This window comes from Anser brachyrhynchus, assembly GCF_964034855.1.
Source record: "Anser brachyrhynchus genome assembly, chromosome: 1".
NCBI classification, from domain to species: Eukaryota; Metazoa; Chordata; class Aves; order Anseriformes; family Anatidae; genus Anser; species Anser brachyrhynchus.
The window spans coordinates 30541972-30562471 of NC_137694.1; the positions used below are offsets into that span (position 1 = coordinate 30541972).

The 20500-nt window shown below is 36.8% G+C and overlaps 1 long non-coding RNA gene across 2 annotated transcripts in view; it reads left to right on the plus strand.

The window, feature by feature from the left end:
- Positions 1-17306, plus strand: part of LOC308178620 — a 225195-nt gene extending 207889 nt beyond the window's left edge. Inside the window, exons 2-3 of one of the 2 annotated variants that reach the window (XR_013939856.1) lie at positions 15875-15987; positions 16275-17306. This is a non-coding gene — a long non-coding RNA (uncharacterized lncRNA). Of the gene's footprint in view, positions 1-15871; positions 15988-16274 lie in introns of both variants that reach the window. The other variant, XR_013939857.1, reaches the window with a different exon arrangement.
- The last annotated feature ends 3194 nt before the right edge of the window (positions 17307-20500 follow it).

Sequence of the window (20500 nt, forward strand, 5' to 3'; positions counted from 1 at the left end):
GATTCAAATCTGCAATCACTACTGTTGTAGTCAGACTAGGATCAATTCCTTCTAAGTATTTTAAATGGGAATTTGTTCCTCTTTAAATTATGCCTCCAGAAAGCGTTTGGAATATCTCTTAGTGCTGTTACTCACCTTGCATGCACAATTAGTCAGCTCAGTACTTTCCTATTATAGGGGAAAAGAATAATGTGAAAGTTAATGGATGATTAAGGAATATTCTTAGATCTAATGACCTTGATTTAATGTGTCCTTGGGAACTGAAATTTGCTTTAGCTTGCTAGTTGTACCTCCTGTCAACCATATCTTCTTTCCCATGTTTATGGGATCCCTAACACTGCTTCCTTCTATTATTCTATAAACAGACTTCGATGGTTAATGTTAATAAAACCCTTTGGGATCCACAGACTGTTCACATGTATGAATGAGATTTCACTTTCAGGTATTACATAAAGCATGATATAAACTACCTCTTTCTGCACCTCTCAAGCTCTAAAGTCAGCATACATATCACCTCATAAGTTTGCTCATTTTATATTCTTTGTCAGTTTTTCAGGAGTACTGCTGCTATCAGGGAGACTCATCTTATTCTATTTAGAAACAATCTCCCAGACCTCTACCAGAAAAGGCAGACAATACTATGAATGCTATGACCTGTAAATATTCCCACTAAAATTGAGGAAGACTACCAAACTACCAGCAGTTTGAAAATTTGATCAGTCAAGGCCTATGCAGAAAATATATATATATATATATATATTCTCAAAGCAATTAAAAAGTCATGATCAGGACATCAGGTTCATAACCTCCTGAAATGTATTTTGCTTCACTGCAATTAATAGACTTTTCTCAATTCATGTCGAGTGTGGACCTGATTTAGGTTGGTTTATATTTTATTATTGTTGTTTCTTTACTATTAATTGTATTCATAGACATTTGGGGTACCGAAATTTAATATTTAATATATTTTTCCTTCACAAAAGGCAATGTTTAACTTTACCTCCATTACCTTTCACTGGCAGGCATTCTAAACAACATAAATTGGATAGCTTTTTGAGATATGTTGATAGTTTTCTCTAAGTTTAGAGTTTCTCTCTCTAAAGTTTATCTCTTTCTCATAAAATCCTCTTAAGTAGTTGTGCTCTTGAACAAATCTAAAGACCACTCTAAGAGCAGGCAAATTAAAGAGTTAGAATACAAGTCAGATTTGTTTCCAGTGGTCAGTAAAGGAAACTGAAAGCACAAAATATAGACTAACTTCAAGATTACTTTCCTCCTGCACACCAGGTACTGGCTGCAGAAATTAAGATCATTTAGTGTTCTTTGTCTGTGCTAGCAACCCAGATAAACCTAAGCATCATGCAACTCAAATCACTTGAAAAGTCCTTTGCCAGTCCTTAGAATTTTTTCCTAAAATTTGCCGCTTCCTTACCAAGCAAGAATCAACCTTGCCATACCTTCCATCTCAACTCTTAACTATAAAACTACATAAAAATCAGATGTAGAAGTGCAGAAAGCCGAAATATTGTGTGACAGGTGCTGCTGACTTCTTATCTTTATATCTGCAGTGAATTGATTCAAGGCCTAGCTTGAGATATAAGAAAAGCTTAGCCTGATATCCTGAAAATATCTAAGCTCAGTCTGGAAGGCTGGAATAAAAGGAACAAAATATTTTTAGTTGCAACCCTTGGTTCTTTTGTTAATCCTGCCTGTGAATGTAAACCTATTCATTCCTAATCTAGTCTCCGTATAGTTTCTTCCTGTTTCCTGTTGGTTTCTAGTTTCTGAGTAGATTTTGTGGTTGGGGGGACAGTATTAAGTCAGTGGAATTCCAGGCCTGAAGTTTAGCTGCAGCTTAAAAAATGTTGGCCCAATTAGTTACAAATAAAAAATAATTTTTTAAAAAAGGCTAATTCTACTAACATTTTTTCATATTGTTAACCAAATTCTTACTGAAATAGAAGATCTGTTTTTTGAAAAGAATGGTAAAGATCATTCCTTTCTTTCATACTTTTCTTAACCTGATTATTCTCTAATCCACTTTTTTTTTTTCCTGAACCTTTCAACCTGACTTAGATTTTTGCCTTGTTCTTATTGATTTGGTCATGTATTATCTGAGCTGCTGAGTTACTGCATTTAGAATGGATTATGGTTTGGCTGTAATTGATTTATTTCATGCAAAATGTGTTAGAAAACAGATCAATTCTTAATTTGCTGTGTAAGATTCAGGTCATATCTTCAGAATACTTTCTCTTACATACATATACAAGAAATGTACTGACTCAAAGTATAGAAACTTTCAAAAAATAGTGAGATTGTCAAGGACTCAGTAGCTAATACACTTTTTTGTTTGTTTGTTTAATTTATCTTACAACCTGATGGTGAGTATTGATATGTAAACTTGTATAAGAAAGAAGCAAACTTGGACCTTGTTCAATATGTGGCAGGAAAAGTACATTTTTAAATAAAAATTATTTTCATGGAGATCTATTCCTCATCTGTTTTTACAGAAAAAGCATAAAATTATGAGTCTAGATAAAGCAATGGAAGAAGTCTCAATCACTTCCAAAGGACAGGATTTCATCCACAGGGTCAAGGGATATTCATCCAAGTAGACAGACCCATGTAGCCCTATTTAGGTCTATGCACAACACTAGGCTAAGCAGTCTGGCTCTCCATACGTTTAGATCATAGGCACATATATCAGCTAAAAAGTAGGTTAAGAACATATCCATGCCATGGTACTTCTGGGATCAGTAAGGTAAGAAAGGGAGAGGGAGATGTGCTTCAGAGAATAATTCATATTTGTTCTGTGGAATATCTGTCTCTTTCCATTGACTGCAGGAGAAATTAGCAGTATTTCATCAATGTAAGACAGGTACTTCAGGTAGTACCTTAGGATAAAATAATCTTTAATTTCTGTATGTAGATCACACATTCCCATTTCGTTTCCTCTATGTCAGTATAATACAAAGATCTGTCTAATCAGATTTCTGAGCTCAGTATATTTAACTAGTCAAGGAAGTAGGACCTAGTCTTATGTGACTAAACAATCTAAATGGTTCAAAGGAACTCGGCTTGAATTCAGAAAGGCATTCAAAAGTCTTTACGATCTTAATGCAGATCTGTGTTCATTGGTAATATCATGGAAAGATACTGAATACATTGCTTCATTTTACATCAACTGGCTTAAGTTATAACAGCAACTGGGTTTTCATTTCTGGGATTTTGGTAAAAATGCTGCCTGGAATAACTGTGAAATTAGTCATTGCAGATGGTCTTTGCCTATCTCCTGGTAGGTGGATTTCTCCCTCATCTGCTTTCCAGAAAAAAATAAATGTAAAAAGAAGTAGGTCATAATAACCAACAACTGTCAAGTGGGAGCAAAATATCTGCTCCACTGTACTGGTGGCTATGCTTCAGTGGTATCACACTGATGAAATTGTGCAGTATTTTTAAAGGACTATGAGAGTCCGGAAGGAAAGGCACTAATAAATGTCATTTTTCTGTACACCTAGTCATAGTAGTAAAGTAGTCATTTTGGGGTGGTAGTTACCATTTCATTTCATTCTGGCTTCCTATTTTGAAAATAATGCTGCTTTATCAGGCAGGCTAACTATAACACTGGTGCTATATAATTCTAGAAAGCAGAAATGGATTATGTGAGGAACTGGATATATAGTAACAGCACAGACTGGAAAAGAAAAATAAATGCTTTCTCAACAAAATGGGTATGATTAATCTCTGGCAATGAGTATGCTCTCATCATCTCAATTTAATTATGGATTTCTTTTTTCAGAAAATCTTTAGTCATACAAATAGCTTCTTTTGTGTTGAAAATATATAGTTGCTGACTGCAAAGACAAAATGTGTCAATAGTAAATTATATTACTAGTTAATATGTTCAGCAAAACATACTTGGAATTGCATAGTATGTTGCTGCACTTCAGATGTATTTGTCACAAACATTTGTTTCTAGTTGGGGTTGGGGAGAAAATGTTAATTTTGATAAACTTGTACCACTGGCATTAAAAGAAATCCCTACAACAGATTATTGGTTTGGTCTTTATGAATTAGTCATGCAGCATTTTTGTTGTTTTTGTTTGTTTGTTTGTTTGTTTTGGGGGGGTGGGTAAGGCATCACTAGCCTTTGAATGTATAAATAGATAGAAAATAACCATAGTGATTTAAGAACTTCTCAAATGTCTTATTCAGGCAAAGTGTCTGTATGTGATCCGATGTGTTAGTTGTCTTCCACCATTTTAGCGTTTCCCCTAAATAGGCTGTGAGAAGATAGAATAGTTTATATCATTAATTTTGAACAAGTTGAATTAAAAAAAAAAAGGAAGAAAAGAATGTAATTTCAAGAGGACAAATGCAAAGCAAGACGGACTAATTAGCAGCACAGATAAGAGGCAGAATGACTAGTCTAACAGCAGCACAGGCACAAGGAATGTGAGGGGTTATCACAGAATCCAAATAAAACATGAAATGACAATTCCTCCTTTTAATTTTGACTCAGACACTGTCATGGATCTTATCATTGTGAAGATGAAGAAAAGAAAGAATCAAGCCCAAACACTATTTACTAGTTATGAAAAAGTGTCTGATGCAGGCCAGCAGTGTCAGACAGCCCTAGCCTCCCTGTGCACCCCTAATCTCTAGTGCTCCAGGAGTAGTCTCTGCAGCTGACACCAAGATGCTGCAGTTGTGTAAATACATTTTACCATTAAAGTGACTATTTTTCTTCCTCAACACTTCTTCCATTCAGATTTTCACCAACAAACTAAAATGAAACATCTTGACTGGATATTACTCTCTGACATAATTTCCCTCTACTGTCTGGCTTATATTTCTATATGGTTCTGTAGCATACATTTTAATTTTGCATCTATAGGCATCGGTTTAAATTATGACATACTGATGTGTGGCTGTTCCTGTTCTACTGGATCAACGGTAAACTGAAGGCTGTTTTCACAAACAATTAATAATGAACAGGTATATAAATCTTAACTTTAGCAAGGATGCTAGGAACATACACTGAAATAGAACAGGAAGAGCTTAAACAATATTTAGATGACAGATATATTGAAGTCAGTATGATCTGATGAAATTCATCTTACAATACTTAAAGAACTAACCATCAACATTTACCTTTGAGATTTCAAAGAGGGCAGAGAAGATCCCAGAGGGCTGGAAAAGGACAAACATATTATCCATCTCTGTAGTGAAAGATAGGAGGCTTTACAATGAATAAAAACTAAGTTGCCTACTTTTGACCTCACAGGAAATTTTGAGGAAAAAACTTGTAAAAAAATCAATTTATAAGCACTCGGAAAATTGCAAGGTAACTAAAAAGACAACCAATTTGGATTTGTCAAGAAAAAACTCCTGCTAAAGCAGAGTACCACCTTTTTCTAAAATATCTAGTGTCCTTCACATCTAGTGCATAAGAAGAAAAGCTGCATTTTGATTTCAGGAAGTCATTTGAATACCCTGACTTTGTCACAGCATTTGACTGGGAAAGTACAGTTTAGATGAATGCATGGTAAAATGTGAATGTATGTCTTGAAAGAGTGCTCTCCAACACTAGCTAATTAAGCTTTGCTACCAGTCTGCAGGGATATTTAAACAGGCTCCAGAGAGCATGCCTTGGGCTTGGTTCTGGGTATTTTCTCAGTTCAGTATATTCATGAAGAATGTGGGCAATGCACACGCAAGTTTCTTGTAACTTCTTCCTTAAAACCTTAAAGAGCACGGATTTCCCTGGTAACTAGTGCTGTTGAACAGAAAGAGCAGCCTAACACTGCCTTGGAATATGGCCCTGACTGGAGCTACAGAGACCAGGCACCCCTCAGCCAGTTGTTACAGCAGTTACAACAGTAACTTCGAGGATGCTCCTTTTGCCAACAGGAGGAAGAGTGTGGAGAAAATAAGGTTAATTTGCTGCCAAGTTTTAAATCAAAGGAAATCTTATAACCAAAGATTCAAAAAATGTTGGAAGAGGGACATGTTATGCAATCCTTTCTCAGGTTTAAGAAGAGTTTAGTCAGCACAGAGCTTTTAAAATATTCATCTCTAGTGACTGGCTATAAACTTCCAGTTTTCCTTTTATTTCTCTGTCAAGATACGTTGCTAAAGCACTACTCTAAATGAACATCTGACAGAAGCTGGTGTAGGTGATGACCTATGGTCTCACTTTTCTCTCATTTTATTCTGGGTCACAACAAAATGCTCATTAGAAAGTATGACTGCTCAGTTATCTAGTACACCTGCAAACACTGTTGTTGTTTTTTAATACTAGAAAAGTTAACATTTATACAAGGTTCTGGTGAGTCTGAATACAGATAAGTCAAGCTTTTGTATAAAGTACATTTTCCTTTCCTAGGCATACATTGTTTTTTCTTCCCCCCCAAATTCTATCATCTCATTTAGGAAAATACATCTCCACCACCAACAAAAAACCGAGTATTCATAATAATGATGTAATAATTAAATTGTTCTAAAATGTGCGAAGTGCGCAACTTCTTTAAAGAATAAAATAATTTTCAAGATAAATGATTCCATTTCATTTAGTGAACATTAAGCAAGTTGCTTTTGGTGGTACTTCCATTAATTTATTTCAATATCTGAATATTTAAATAATATTTTCATTAAATATTTATATTAACAATCACACATTGAAAATGAAACACATATCCCTTGCTAGTCAGAATGGTTTCTAGGCTTGCATCAGTGTTTTCTGGTATTCATAGAGCTCATTTGTTTAGAATTTCTATTATGTGCAGAGATCTTAAACCTGACCTTACAGTCAGTTCTATTCAGGGTGCCATTTCCTTCTTACGTGATTTTTTTTCTTAATGAATATTTAGACACTACATTGACTAGAGAATATCAAGTATGATTAAACTTCCCCTTCTTTTAAACACAGTCAAATATGCTTTGTGTAAGATAGCACAAATGTGTTAAGAAGATGAGTATCTATGAATCAGATCAGAGATTTTAAAAGATGGTAAAATTAGCTAGTTACTGAGGAGATCTGTTACTTGAACAGAAAAGAGCTTTAGATAGATTATATATTTTAAGTTTGATGTTTTATGAATAAAATTTATGAATAATAGTTAAAAGCTGGGAGGGAAATCATCACAAGACAAAAGATCAGGTTAAACAATATTAAATGAAGATTTTACATAATTTAGTACTCATCAGTTCATAAGAACTGACTAATTATTTACAGATTTTCCATTCAGAACAGATGAATCCGTTTTATGATCAAATTTGTAAGTACTTGCCAACCATTTCTTCCAGTTTATATAGATTTTTTTTTTTTTTTGCTCACTGGCAGTCATTTTGCTTTGGAGATAAATTTGCCTTTACTTATTTATGTATGTGTATATATCATATAAATATGTTATATACATATAGATAGGAGATATATGGACATCTGCACATGCCCATAGTAAATTTTAATCTTTTGATCTGTGACTCGTAACCTAAATATCACACAATTTACGCTCTTGACCCTCTGTTGATTATAATAAGAGATTTCTAATTTAATTCTAATAATACTTCTCATAAAGTATTATGTTTTTGCCTAATGCCTCCAAAAGCATCATTACTTTCTCTGTGACTCTAAGTCCTTGATTTATGTTATTTTACTATGAGTTTACTAAAATATCTGTTGTATGATCGTTTACTTTCATTCACATTTAAACATACAGTGAATATTTATCATAACTAATGTTTAAGGAAATTTTCACATAGCTCAAAAATATTTTGCAAGATCTAAACAGAAATCTAATCTTGTATTACTTGACTCAATGAGATAAGTGCCCCTGGTGGCACTCATTAATCTCAAACTATATTTTGGGACGTTTTTAGATATATGTATCACGTTTTGGCACACATAGCTAGGTGTGTATCTGCTGTTCAATTTGAATTTATCTCTCAGCTCCTGGGGGCCAGGACTGTCTTTTTTATTTCTAAAGTATTAAACACACATTTGACAATACAAAGAAGTAATTCATATACCAGATGATCTCCCCTCCACATATACCTCAAAGTTTCTTTAGAGGCTTTGTGACTCTTTTATTGTACTTTATTGGGTTTACATGGCGAGGGCGTGGCAGGGGTGGCCTCTGTGAGCAGAGCCCAGCAGCTGCCCCAGGTCAGATCAGAGCCAGCTCCAGACGGCTTCAAAAGGGACCCACTGCTGGCCGGAGCTGAGCCAGTGAGAGATACTGGTTGGGCCTCTGGGAGAGCAGATATAAGAAATGGAGGGAAAAACAAAACAAAACAACAACAACAACAATCCTGCTGCACAACAGCAGCTGGAGAGAGGGGTGAGAAAATGTGAGAGAAGCAGCCCTGCAGCCCCCAAGGTCAGTGCAGCAGGAGGGCAGGAGGTGCTCCAGGCACGCAGCAGCAGTTCCCCTGCGGCCTGTGGAGAGGCCCCTGGTGGAGCAGGCTGTCCCCCTGCAGCCCATGGGTCCCACACGGAGCAGATCTCCACGCTGCAGCCCGTGGAGGAGCCCCCGGTGGAGCAGGTGGATGTGGCCTGGAGGAGGCTGCGGCCCATGGAGAGCCCCCGCAGGAGCAGGCCCCGGGCCGGAGCTGCAGCCCGTGGAGAGGAGCCCACGCAGGAGCAGGGGGTCTGGGGGGAGCTGCCGCCCGTGGGGGACCCGTGCTGGAGCAGTTTGCTCCTGGGGGATGGACCCCGTGGTACGGAGCCGTGTGGGAGCAGTTCTTGAAGAGCTGCTGCCTGTGGGCAGCCCCCGCAGGCTCAGTTGGGGAAGGACGGCATCCCGTGGGAGGGACCCCGCGTGGAGCAGGGGCAGAGAGGGACCGTGAAGGAGCGGCAGAGATGAAGCACGAGGGACTGTCTGCAGCCCCCATCCCCTGTTCCCCTGAGCTGCTTGGGAGGAGGAGGGTGGATGAGGGGAAGGTGGGTTTAGTTTGCTTTTAGTTTCTGACTGTTCTAGGCAATAAATTATATTAATCTCCCTATGATGAGTCTGTTTAGCCCATAATGATAATCGTTGAGGGATCTCCCAATCCTTGAGCCCTTTCCATTTTATTTTCACACCATTTTTCTCTGAGGAGGGGGAGTGAGAGAGCTGGTGGTGGAGTTCAGCTGCCCATCAGGGCAAAACCACCGCATCTATATGCGTGCTTCTCAAAAAGATTTAGTTTTTCATTTTTCCTTCTTAAAATTTCAGACTCAATTTAAGCATTTGTTTGTTTGTTTGTTTTGAATAAAGCTCTCAGTCTGCCATTCTCTTCAAATGTTATACTTTTCATCAGGGAATCAAAGCTCCATCCCATATTTACTATTCCCACATTATTTTGGCTTTTCATATGGAAAAAAATAACATAATAATTTCCGCTGTTTCTTAATCCCACTGTATTTATACTCTTTCCATAATCCAGTTCAATTACTATGTATGTATAAACAGCATTTGAATTTATTAATGTTAATTAGAACTATTTACAAACAAACAAACAGAAAAGCACAGCAGTGTTCTTGTATCAATGTTTTAAACAAGAGAAAGTATGTTGTCCAAACATACTTTCATATGTCTTTCAACATAAACAAGAGAAAGTATGTTGTCCAGAAATGCCAGTTATCAGTCTACACTAATATTTTTATCTTCTTATTTTTTATCTTCTTTCCTGGGGTCATTTATCTGTTTAGTTTTATAAACTATTGCAGCAGAAGACTGAAAATTTTGGTTTTGATGTGGATCAAATGTGAAAAACCTACTTACTAACTTAAATTATGAGTTTTGAGTATCATACTGCCCACATACACAGTTTCAATGTCACAGTAATAATTACTAGTAGTGCAGACAAATGTCAGAAGTATCATTCATTTGAATGAATATTTAGTTTATCATATAAATTGCAATGCATCTGATCACATAACAGCCAAGAAAATCAGATGAAATAACTCTTGAACAGCAATGAGCTATGTTGGTATGGTCGTTTTAGTTTTAAATAAGTGTTGATAATTTGGATTTAGTTTTCTCACTAATCAAATATTTGTCATTCTTTTTCTAACCTAGATGAGGGTTACACAGGCACCTATAGTGATAAACTCACATTCTGTTGCAGGATATGTCTTTTCTGTGCTTCCTGAATGAAATTTTATATTATATGAAGATACAGTTAACTTTGTGTGTTTACAACAAATCCTGTTTTCTGCTATGTTTAATGCAAATCAAGGCTTCTTTCATCACATTTAACATCTCCATCCCATGAAAGTTAGGTAAAATTAAACAGAACTATTCTGGCACTGCTGGTTCGTCACCTCTACGCTGAGTTAGTAATAGCCTTTTCCAGACCTTGAGCATCAATTACAAAATTTTCAAGGCCTTCAGAATAAGCACCACCTACTGTTTTTCACTTGCCCCTCTTTAACTCTTAGGTGGACAAGATGTATGTTTTTCAAGCTTTTAAAAATTGCAATATAAATTATCCAATAAATGCTCAAATGACTATGCTTTTATAAGTCACTGTCCAGAATCCCACTGTTCATGAGGTCTTCAATCCAACTTACAAGTAACTTACAAGCTCTTTTTTATTTACAGTATCCACGCTAGCACTTAACTGCTGTCGTGTGTTATCTTTCAGAAATTCTTGTTTGTATCCAGGTCTTTTAAAAGCCAGGGGGGAAATTCAGATTTCATAACATGCCCTACTGTTAGTTCTAGTCTGATAAGGACACCTTACAGGCATTCAGTTGATACAAAGTACTGCTGTTTATGACAGAAAAAAAAATCCCTGGTTTCTGCTCAGCTGTAAGATGTAAGGTGCTACAACTTCTTGACAGGCCTGAATGTGCAACGGGAGCCAATCAGGCCTCCAGCTTTTATGGAATGCCAACATTTTTTGTCCTCACAGAGCCGACCTTTTACTGGTATGTTTGCTTGCTGAGTCCAGGAGAGACAAATTTATGAGCAACACTTTTGTTTTATTTTACTGTATTTTTAAGAATTCCAGCAAGCAAAATACAGAGCAAAACAAAAACCTAATAAAAAAACAAACAACAACAACACCCTCCCCCCACCCCCCAACAAAAAAAGACTGTATGGCATCATTAAAAAAAAAAAAAAAAAGAATAATTTATAAGGGGAAAATATATTATGAATTTTATTAACATTTTTATTGACACTATCTTTTAATGATTTCTCAAGCAGCTCCAATTTCAAATGTTTTTTGTTGTTGTTTGGTTGGTTTTTGTTTTTTTTTTTTTTTTGCTATTTGTGAAAGACTTGTGGCCATTTCAAGTAGAATGTGGCATCCTTTTATCGAAGTGCCTGTGAGGCCTTTGAAGACATTACTTTGATCAACAAAGCTTTTGGGGACATATATTTTTGCTCTGTGTATGTGAAAAGGGCTTACATCCTGGATGAAAACTGCTACAGGCCGTAGTCTAAATTATGCTGCTTGCTGAGCCCTAGCTGTTTACACTTTTTTACATTTTGTAATATACCTGTTTCTTTCTTCAAGTTGTTTTCTGCTTATTCTGATCAACTAAATCAACACACAAATTTCAGCCTCCTGGACTCCAGCTGTCTCAGTCCCATCGGTGTTCAGTGCTAAACAAAAAGAAGGCCTGTCTTTAAGAAGTTCCTGGTATAATTGCAAGCAAAACTTGTTCCTATAAATCTGAAAACAAAGATATTTCTTTTTCTGGTTGCTACAGCAGATGAGCAACCAAAATCATTTTTTCCCAATCCTAGACTTGCTTTTGTTTTTCTTTTCTCTCACCTGCAAGAAGTAGAAATAATGTAGTACAGGAAAGCATACCGTTTTTCCATGTGGTTACATTTTACTGGTATTTCAAACCAAAATAATATATTTTTTTCATGTGACAGCTTCCATTTGATGCTCCTAAATCCATTGCCAACTCCATTATCTTCGTAGTGTATGCCCTAAAGTAGCCAAAAGGTAGAATTTATTTTCGCATTCAGTGATTCAAACAGACAAAAATATCAATTATCACAACAGTGAGAACAGCGTCAGCTACCAGACTTCTTCTGCTTATTAAACCGCATCTGAGATCATTCTCATTTCGATTTCAGTTTTAGGCATCACCAGACACTTCAGTAGTCAAATAACCAAACAATAGCCCTGAAACAGGTGCAGAAACATAACTGTACCCATAACTACCAGTGGAAACATTTTTTTTTTTTTGTGCAGGAAACAAAAAGGGAGAAGAAGGGTTTAGAAAATGTATCTGATGCCACATGTGCATGAATATTCAGAACCACGGACAACAATGCATCTGTTGTTGTTTGTCTATGATTACAGTTATCAAGCAGGTGCTTAATCTATAGCACAAATATTCTGTCAACATCTGTATTTTGGATTTGAAAATAAATACACGTTTTTAAAAGTCATGTTTAGTTTGTAAGCAGTTTGCTACCAGAAGAAAATGTCTCACTGGTGAAATTGCTTCAAATAAAGAGCTCAGGCACCTGAGCTGCTAGCATCACCAATCTTTTCAACTGATTTAATCCTTTTTTTTTTTTCCTTTTTTTTTTTTATTTACTTATTTAAGAGAGACATTGTATAGATATTTGATTTTACCCTACAATATTGTAAGGAAGTTCCTTGATTATGAAATACCTTTGGAAATGGAAAGTTCTGTGAGAACAAGTGTAATGCAAAGAGGAATGCATATCTTATACATGCATTGCAATAAATATGTCAATAAGATATAAATATTGAAAATATCAAAATACAATTTCAGCTAGAGAAAAATTACCATGAGTGATTAGAAGCAAATGAGCTTTGGTCTTTACATGGTGTTTTCACTTTCTTGATACAAATGGAGCCTTCAGATAAGAGAATATTATGTGCACTGCAGGCAGGAAAACAGTGTGCTTTATTCACAGAAAGCAGGCTGTAACACAATCCTTAAAGCTATTTCAGGTGAACTTTAGATAGGAAGAATATAAAGGAGAAGCAGTAAGTGGAGACTTCAGTACACTGTAGCTTTTAAAGGTTTTTGTAGAAATCTAGCCTGATCTCTTCAGTGTTTTTGTTTTCCCTTGCAGATAGTATAGCATATTGGTCTAGACTCAGTCCTGCTGCTGTATTTTTCAGTCTGGTTATACATAGGATACATTTGTTTTGCTGTCTATTTATACTCCTACCCAGTAATGCAGTACATAAAAACAACAAAGCTTTATTTCTCAAACAAACAAAAAATCTCTTTTATCACTTCTCTCTGAAGTATACCCATATAACGGCCATCTCAGTGGGACAGAAAAACATTAGGAACTACAATAAAGGAAGACAAAATCAACAGTCTGCAATAGCTTATGTGACTAGATCAAATTGGTTTGCTTTTGGCTGGTTGTTTTTGTTTTTCTTTCCAATCATTGCTTTTCAACAAACCGTGTATCAATGTTTCTATAAGGAGTTTTTTTGTTTTGTTTTGTTTTGTTTTGTAGATTTCAAACACTGTTATATCCGAATGACTTTCTGCAAAAAAAAACCAAAGTAATTGTTTGTATTTCCAGAATGACACTTCTTTTTTGCTCCCTTTTACAATTCCTTTACAGTGCAATGATATGACAGTGTTGACCAGAGCTCTCATGGTATCTTTGAATATGAAACATCTCTGAAAAAATGCTTTATCATGTACACGCACAGTGCATAATTTTCTACCAGAACTACATCCCTGGGGAGAGACTTCCTGTAGAGGCTGTTCTAAATAAATTGGATCCTGCTTGAGAGGATTTTTAATTTCCCTGTTAAATGTAATGTGCAGTCATTTCTTTTTAAGAGACGTTCTTGGAGAGGCTGTCTCAACAGCCACATTTTTGCACTGCAGACAGCGCGCAGGTGTGCAGCACTAAAGGAAAGCCACAGAGGGTTGGGTGGGATGGGGGGAATGAAGGCTGAAAGTCCTACAAAGGTGCCTGACAGACTCCCTCCAACAAGCTCTGCAACCCTCTACTCCTGGACTACAACTGTCCGGTTTGGCATGAAAACTGGCATGTAAATCCTCATCTTCCTGAGAAGACCTTCCAAGTTTGTGCCCTCAAACAGGTTTGCAATGAACAACTTTTTTTTTTTTTTTTTTTTTTTGGTCCTCAATAGTCTCCATTTCAGGACTGGTCATCTGGCTAGGTACAGCATCTCTTGACAGAAGATAAACTCTACTCCTTAACTTTGTTTGATAATCAGGCAAAAGTGAGCAAAGTTTTACTCAAACTCAAAAATTTATTGCCCCGAGATCCAGACCAAGGGAAATCTATAGACAGGACTGTTGATCAGAGGAGGTTTATTTACATTGCAGATGCTTAATCATGTTTTAAAAACAGAATACTGATTCTAAAAAATATAAGTTTTTCTCTACTCAAGGTCTTTTCACAGACATTTTGCATATCTCGCTTCCAGAAGAGAAAGATAAATCTACATATGCTGTGCTTGACAGGTTGCTATCAGTACTCAATTAACCTGTTCTGAGTTTGTTCATGTGTGTCTCCATTACAATTGCATCATTTTTATAACCATGCTGTAAGAAGATAAGTCATTTCTTCCTGTCCCCCACATATAAAAATATATCTGTATACATATATATGTATATATGTGTGTATAATATATGTGTACATATATATGTATATTATTTTCTCCTGCATACTTATAGCCTTATAGATCTCAAGTGAATCAGAACATCTTCCTTATTTTTGGCTTCTGGTGCTCCTTTTGTGTGATTGCTTTTCTATAATCCCATAATGACCAGACGTCCTCTGCTTTCTGTCTGTAGTCCACTTAATCTTTGCCTGTCTGCAGCTCTGCTGTGCTACATCTCAATGCACTCTTTTATTCATGTCTTACATTTCCTTAGTCTTTTGTTCTTGCCTTTCTCCATTTTTTTCCTTGTCTTTAATCCATTTCATGTTTCCTTCAGAGATTTTCATAACATTACACTGTTTTATCAGAAAATCCCTGAAGGATTTTACTTTCTCACTACATCTTGGGAACCACTGTTCATGCTGGATTCATGTCACTTGAGAATCTATGGCTGAATAAACAAGACGTTGAAGGACTGAGTGTGGAAAAACTGAAAGTAAAAACTAATTTTAATCTAGTTCTATCAGATATTGTCTGATTGTACACCAGTGGATGAGGAAATAACTTGTGGTATGAAATCCCCAACATCTTGATGTCAATGCGGAAACTCTGCAGTTAGCTCATGTATCTATTCTGTAATAGGGATGCAATCAAGGAAGTTTTACAACAAAACTCTTAAAGAGGGCAACTAAAATTGTCATTGAGAGATCTGCGGATTTTTTTTTGGGGGTGGTGGTGGTGGTGGTGGGGGATTCCTTTGGAAACTTAACTTCCCTATGTTATTTTCTCTATAAAACTCATTATAGCAGCCAACCTCACTGACAGACTGATTGGACATGGGTGCATCAGGAATACAAGGAATATTTCCTCAAACTACACACAGAGAGTGGTCAGGGGAATGTTCTTTGCTCCTACAGTTACAACCTGTTGTGTTTCTTCAGAGCTTTAGGTTTTCCTCAGAGTGTTGTGGTTCATGGTGTATAAGAAGGTTAGTCCCCAAAAATGGCTAGAAAAGCTTCTCTAATAAGAAATTAAGGGTATAATTTTCTTTTGGCACCACTGGATTTAGAGATAGTGCTGAACATAGGCAGAAAACAGTCTGACAGACAAGACAGGTAATTTAGAGATAAAGGAGGCTATGCTTTTGCACATTACCGTGAAAAACTATGTATTTTTCTTCATTTACAACCCACCCACCTCACACCCCCTTCCCCATGTATGTTTATTTAGTATCTTCAAATATTTGAAATCTCAAATCAATGTTTTCACTATGTCATAGGAGTCTCAGGAATTCTGGTGTGAAACATTTTTCTCATCTGGGATTGAAAACTGTATACACTTGGAGTTTGATCACCGAGCTGAATATTCAACTCACTGGCTCCTCAGCTGCTAAAGGTAATGCAAGAGAGAATGGGAAATAGAGACACTTGCTAATGAGAAATAATACTGTACACAAATACTCTTCTTTGATTGTATGTAAAATGTGAAAAGCTTACATTTTGAATGAAGTTACCCTGGCAAGAAGACAAAAAGTGGAATTGCTCTCAAATTACAGGGAAGAACCTGTCCCAGATCATTTAATACATCAGGAAGTCTGGATAAACACAGCAGTATACCTTTAGGATGGGATGGAAGACCTTAACAAGAAACAACCAACAAGTTAATGTGTTTTCTTTTCTCAGCTTGTTCTAGGAAGGAAAGAGATTGTGACTGCTATCTCTCTTTCTCTGCTCCCTGGGAGACATACTATTCTGTGGTCTTGAATCCACAGTCTCTATTTATCTTCCGAATGTGGTGTTCCCGGGGAGCTGTGAGACTAGATCCTGTAAGTGGAAGAAGGAAAGACTGGTACAACTCGCTTGAGTAAGTCTGATAGGTTCCTTGTTTCAGTCTGTAATTCAAATATTTCCTTTGATGTCCTGAAATGCTGACCTAGTCTCTCATTTGGCATCTGAAAGAGATTTTTATTCTGTAGCAATACTGACAAACTGCCTAAAGGGATTTTCATTTCTATGCAACACTGGATCATTTTAACGGATACTTACAGAGGTTGATTGCCCTTCTTACTGGGATCATAATGGACCAGCACCTCCTGGTACAAAACACAAGACTCTTTTGTTCCATCTACATATTAAAAAAATGTTTCTTCTTCAGTGAGTTATCATCTGAGGGGCAGACATTAAAACTACTTTTTGCTGTATTTTTGGTAGTTCATTTGGAACTCTGGGGTGATGTGGCTGTGGACCCACTGATCCCTGTGTATAAAAGATACTTGAAATTTCACTGTTGATCTCATTGCTCTGCACATTTTCTTCATTAAAAGAACTTTCAGAGTGAACAGGAGGTCTGTATGGCATAGATACCTGATTAGTGCTCTTCTGTCTTACACTATTTTTTCTGACCTACCTTCTAAATTGAAAATCACTGGGTGAATGTCTGAGTTTAGCGTGTCTGTGACAAGTGTGTCTAGTGACGAGTTAAATAAAAACATTTTAAAAGTTAGAGTTATGGCTGAACACAATTTGGTTGCTGGTTTTGTGCCCAACAACCTCTCAGTTTTATTTAAGTCAGTTATACTGGAGTACTTTGTTGTGCATCTTTATATGACAAAATGGATATTCAATTAATTGAAATTAACTGAGTAAACACTTTCCCCTGACCCTGCTCAAGGGAGACTTGGCACTTCTTTATGTAAAGAGTGCTGAGTCTGCCAGGAACTGATATTCCTGGGGGGGGGGGGGGGGGGGAAGTTTTATAAATTGTTCTAGACCCAAGTGAATGACATGGGGGGGGAGGGGGGGAGAAGGAGGGGACGGACAAAAAAAAAACATTACTAAGAAAAGCTAAAAACATACAGGGAATTTGCAAGATGTGACTAATCTTGTTGTGATAACAGACCCTCTGTGAGTAAATCTGCACAGTGGGAAGATGGGTATTCAGAATGCATACTGTTTGGAATAGATTAATTTGAAGGTAAAGATGTTGATATAGATTTAGGAAAACCCAGTGATTAAATAGAAAGTACCTTTAAATTGCTAGCATTGTGAAAACGTTTCTGTGATTTTTTCTATGTTTTCTAAAATGAGCAAAAAGACCAAATACTGCAAGTTTCTCCAACTCCCACTGGGAACAACAAGAATTTTGTAGGTTTGTAACAGCAAAAAATCTTTCCATTGGAGAAAATTAGCCCATATTCAGTAGCATACAGATATTTGTTTTAAATGATAGCATTAAAACAAAAGGTAAACACTAGTGAATCTCTGTGTAATGAGTAGTCAGCATCATTCATTGAGCTCCCATGATATGGTGCTTCTTGAATAACTATTTCTCTGCCGTCTAAGCACTGGTATGTTACACTGATGAGTAATGTGATAAGTAAAGTGCATGTATTCTGGACTTTTATTGCAGGTTTCCTCAGTAATAATGCCTCCTTTACTCTAGGCTAACCAACCCCTGCTCCCTCAGCTGCTCCTCAAAAGACTTGTTCTCTAGACCCTTCACCAGCTTTGTTGCCCTTCTTTGGACATGCTCCAGCACCTTGATGTCCTTCTTGTAGTGAGGGACCCAAAATCGAACACAGCATTCCAGTTGTGGCCACCAGAGCTGCGTACAGGGGGACAATCACTTTCCCTAGTCCTGCTGGCTACAGTATTTCTGATACAAACCAGGATGTTGTTGGTCTTCTTGGCCACCTGAGCACACTGCTGGCTGATATTCAGCCAGTACTCCCAGGTCCCTTTCTGCCGGGCAGCTTTCCAGCTACTGTTCCCCCAGCCTGTAGCGTTGCATGGGGTTGTTGTGCCCCAAGAGCAGGACTCGGCACTTGGCCATGTTGAACTTCATACAGTTGACCTCAACCCATCAGTCCAGCCTATCCAGATTGCTCTGTAGAGCCTTCCTACCCTACAAGTGCATAAAGTTATAATTTTAAAATAGTAATACGCACTTTAGAATTCTAAAATACCAATAACTGAAGAACAACTAAGGTGAATAAAGGATTGCACATTTTGCATAGAAAAAGTTATTACTTTTATTAAAGTGATCTGAGCGAAATTAGAGGTTTGTTCTCATACAGTCAATATGTGAGTATTTGAAGAAAAAAATGAATCTGTCTTAAAGCTATTATAAGAATGTTAAGAAGATACTTTGAAATAGTTTCTAAAGGCTATTGTCTCTAAGAAGATAACAGCAGTTAAAAAGATGAGAAGGTCTTCTCACATCTTTTAACTCTATGCCACATAGATTAGAAACATCATTTGGAAGGCAGACCTGAATATGTATTTCATTCTAAATATTTTGCTTACATGCACATTTTGTGGATGCAAGTCAACATTAAGGCTCCAGCCTGAGATGGCATTCAGAGAGGAACTAGGTATGGGGGACTTTTATCCAGGACACAAACTGTCCTTTTTAGGTGAGGGGCACGTCATTGCCAGCAGAGCCATCTCGTATGATCAGCTGCCTTTGTGGCAATGTCACATGGTTATTCCATATGTCCTGATAATTGTATTACTACCATTCATTTATTTGAATTGTACATAACCAAAATTAATCTGCCAGCTAAATGATGTGGACTGCTGCTACAGCCATTGCCTAGCAGGAAATTTAGGTGGGGGACCAGGGTTAAGCAGTCTGAACATGATCCAGCTACACTGTGTTACTGCTTGACATCTATGCAGTCAGGCATTAAAATACTCTTAGGGGTAGATAGTTTCTTGGTATTAAAATACATCCACCTATGGGTGGCCTTATACTTGGGAAAGCACTGTGCACTCCAACCTTAGCCAAAGTATTTCAACAAATGGATGCATGTGTATACAGCTGTGTATGGGATTAATCTGACAAATGCAGGCACCCATCTCTGCTATTCATATATATTGAAAGAGTCATCCTACGCTCTCTTCATGGTTAGAGAGAAATAGCCACTTTCAGGGCACAATGACTCTCACCCGAAGGTAGGTGTTGAAAAGACATCTCATGAATCATGCTTCAAAAATGTTCACTCCTCTCCACCAATCATGAAAGCAGCTCAGCTTGGTTATAAAACTCTGCATTGTAGACCTCTACAGTTGAGTACAATGTATCCTACCCCAGTGTCCAATTTATTGTAGTCTTTATTTATGGGAAATATTAATATTACAGAACATTACAGAATACTACCTAAGGGATTTTTTTATTATTGTACATATTTTAAGTATACCTTTTATCAGGGAACAAGTCTATCATTGCTTTCAACAAAAGAACGCAGCAAGACTTGTACCATTAGCAGCAAAGAGCAAAAGCCACTAAATATGCCTGGTAGATTCTAGGAGGTAAGAGTCTGCTTGTAGATATAAGTCACAGCGATATGTTACAGTAATTGGTAGTTCTATAAAGCAGTATAAAACCAATTTTTACATTAATATTTCTATTATCTTTTCCGTAGCTAGATACATTCCAAGTTTTTGGCTTACACACAGAAGCAGAAAAAAAATGAAACGGAAGATAAGAGCAAACAAACTTATTATGCATGACTTAATTGAAAGGTCACAAAATTATTCTGATCTCTCTTATCTACAGAAAACTTACATTCACTAATATTCATACTTTGACTCTGGACATCTGAGAAATTTTCTGGCAGACAGTTCTGCTTTCACAGAGAAGGGACTACTGTCACAAGAATTGGAATAGAAGGTTAGAATTAGTTTTCTGCATAAACTTTCTCTTCAGAAAATGAAAGGTTTGGGGTTTATTTTAAGTCTGTAGCAACAGAGAGGTTAGTCATTCAAATGTCAAAAAGAGAAACCCTCTAGACATGACCTAGTATTTATTTATTTCAACATTTTAATTAATTCTCCTCAGAAAGAACAGATCACAGACTAAAACAGATGAGAACTCCGGCTTACTTTGAAAGAACAAAATCTCTTTT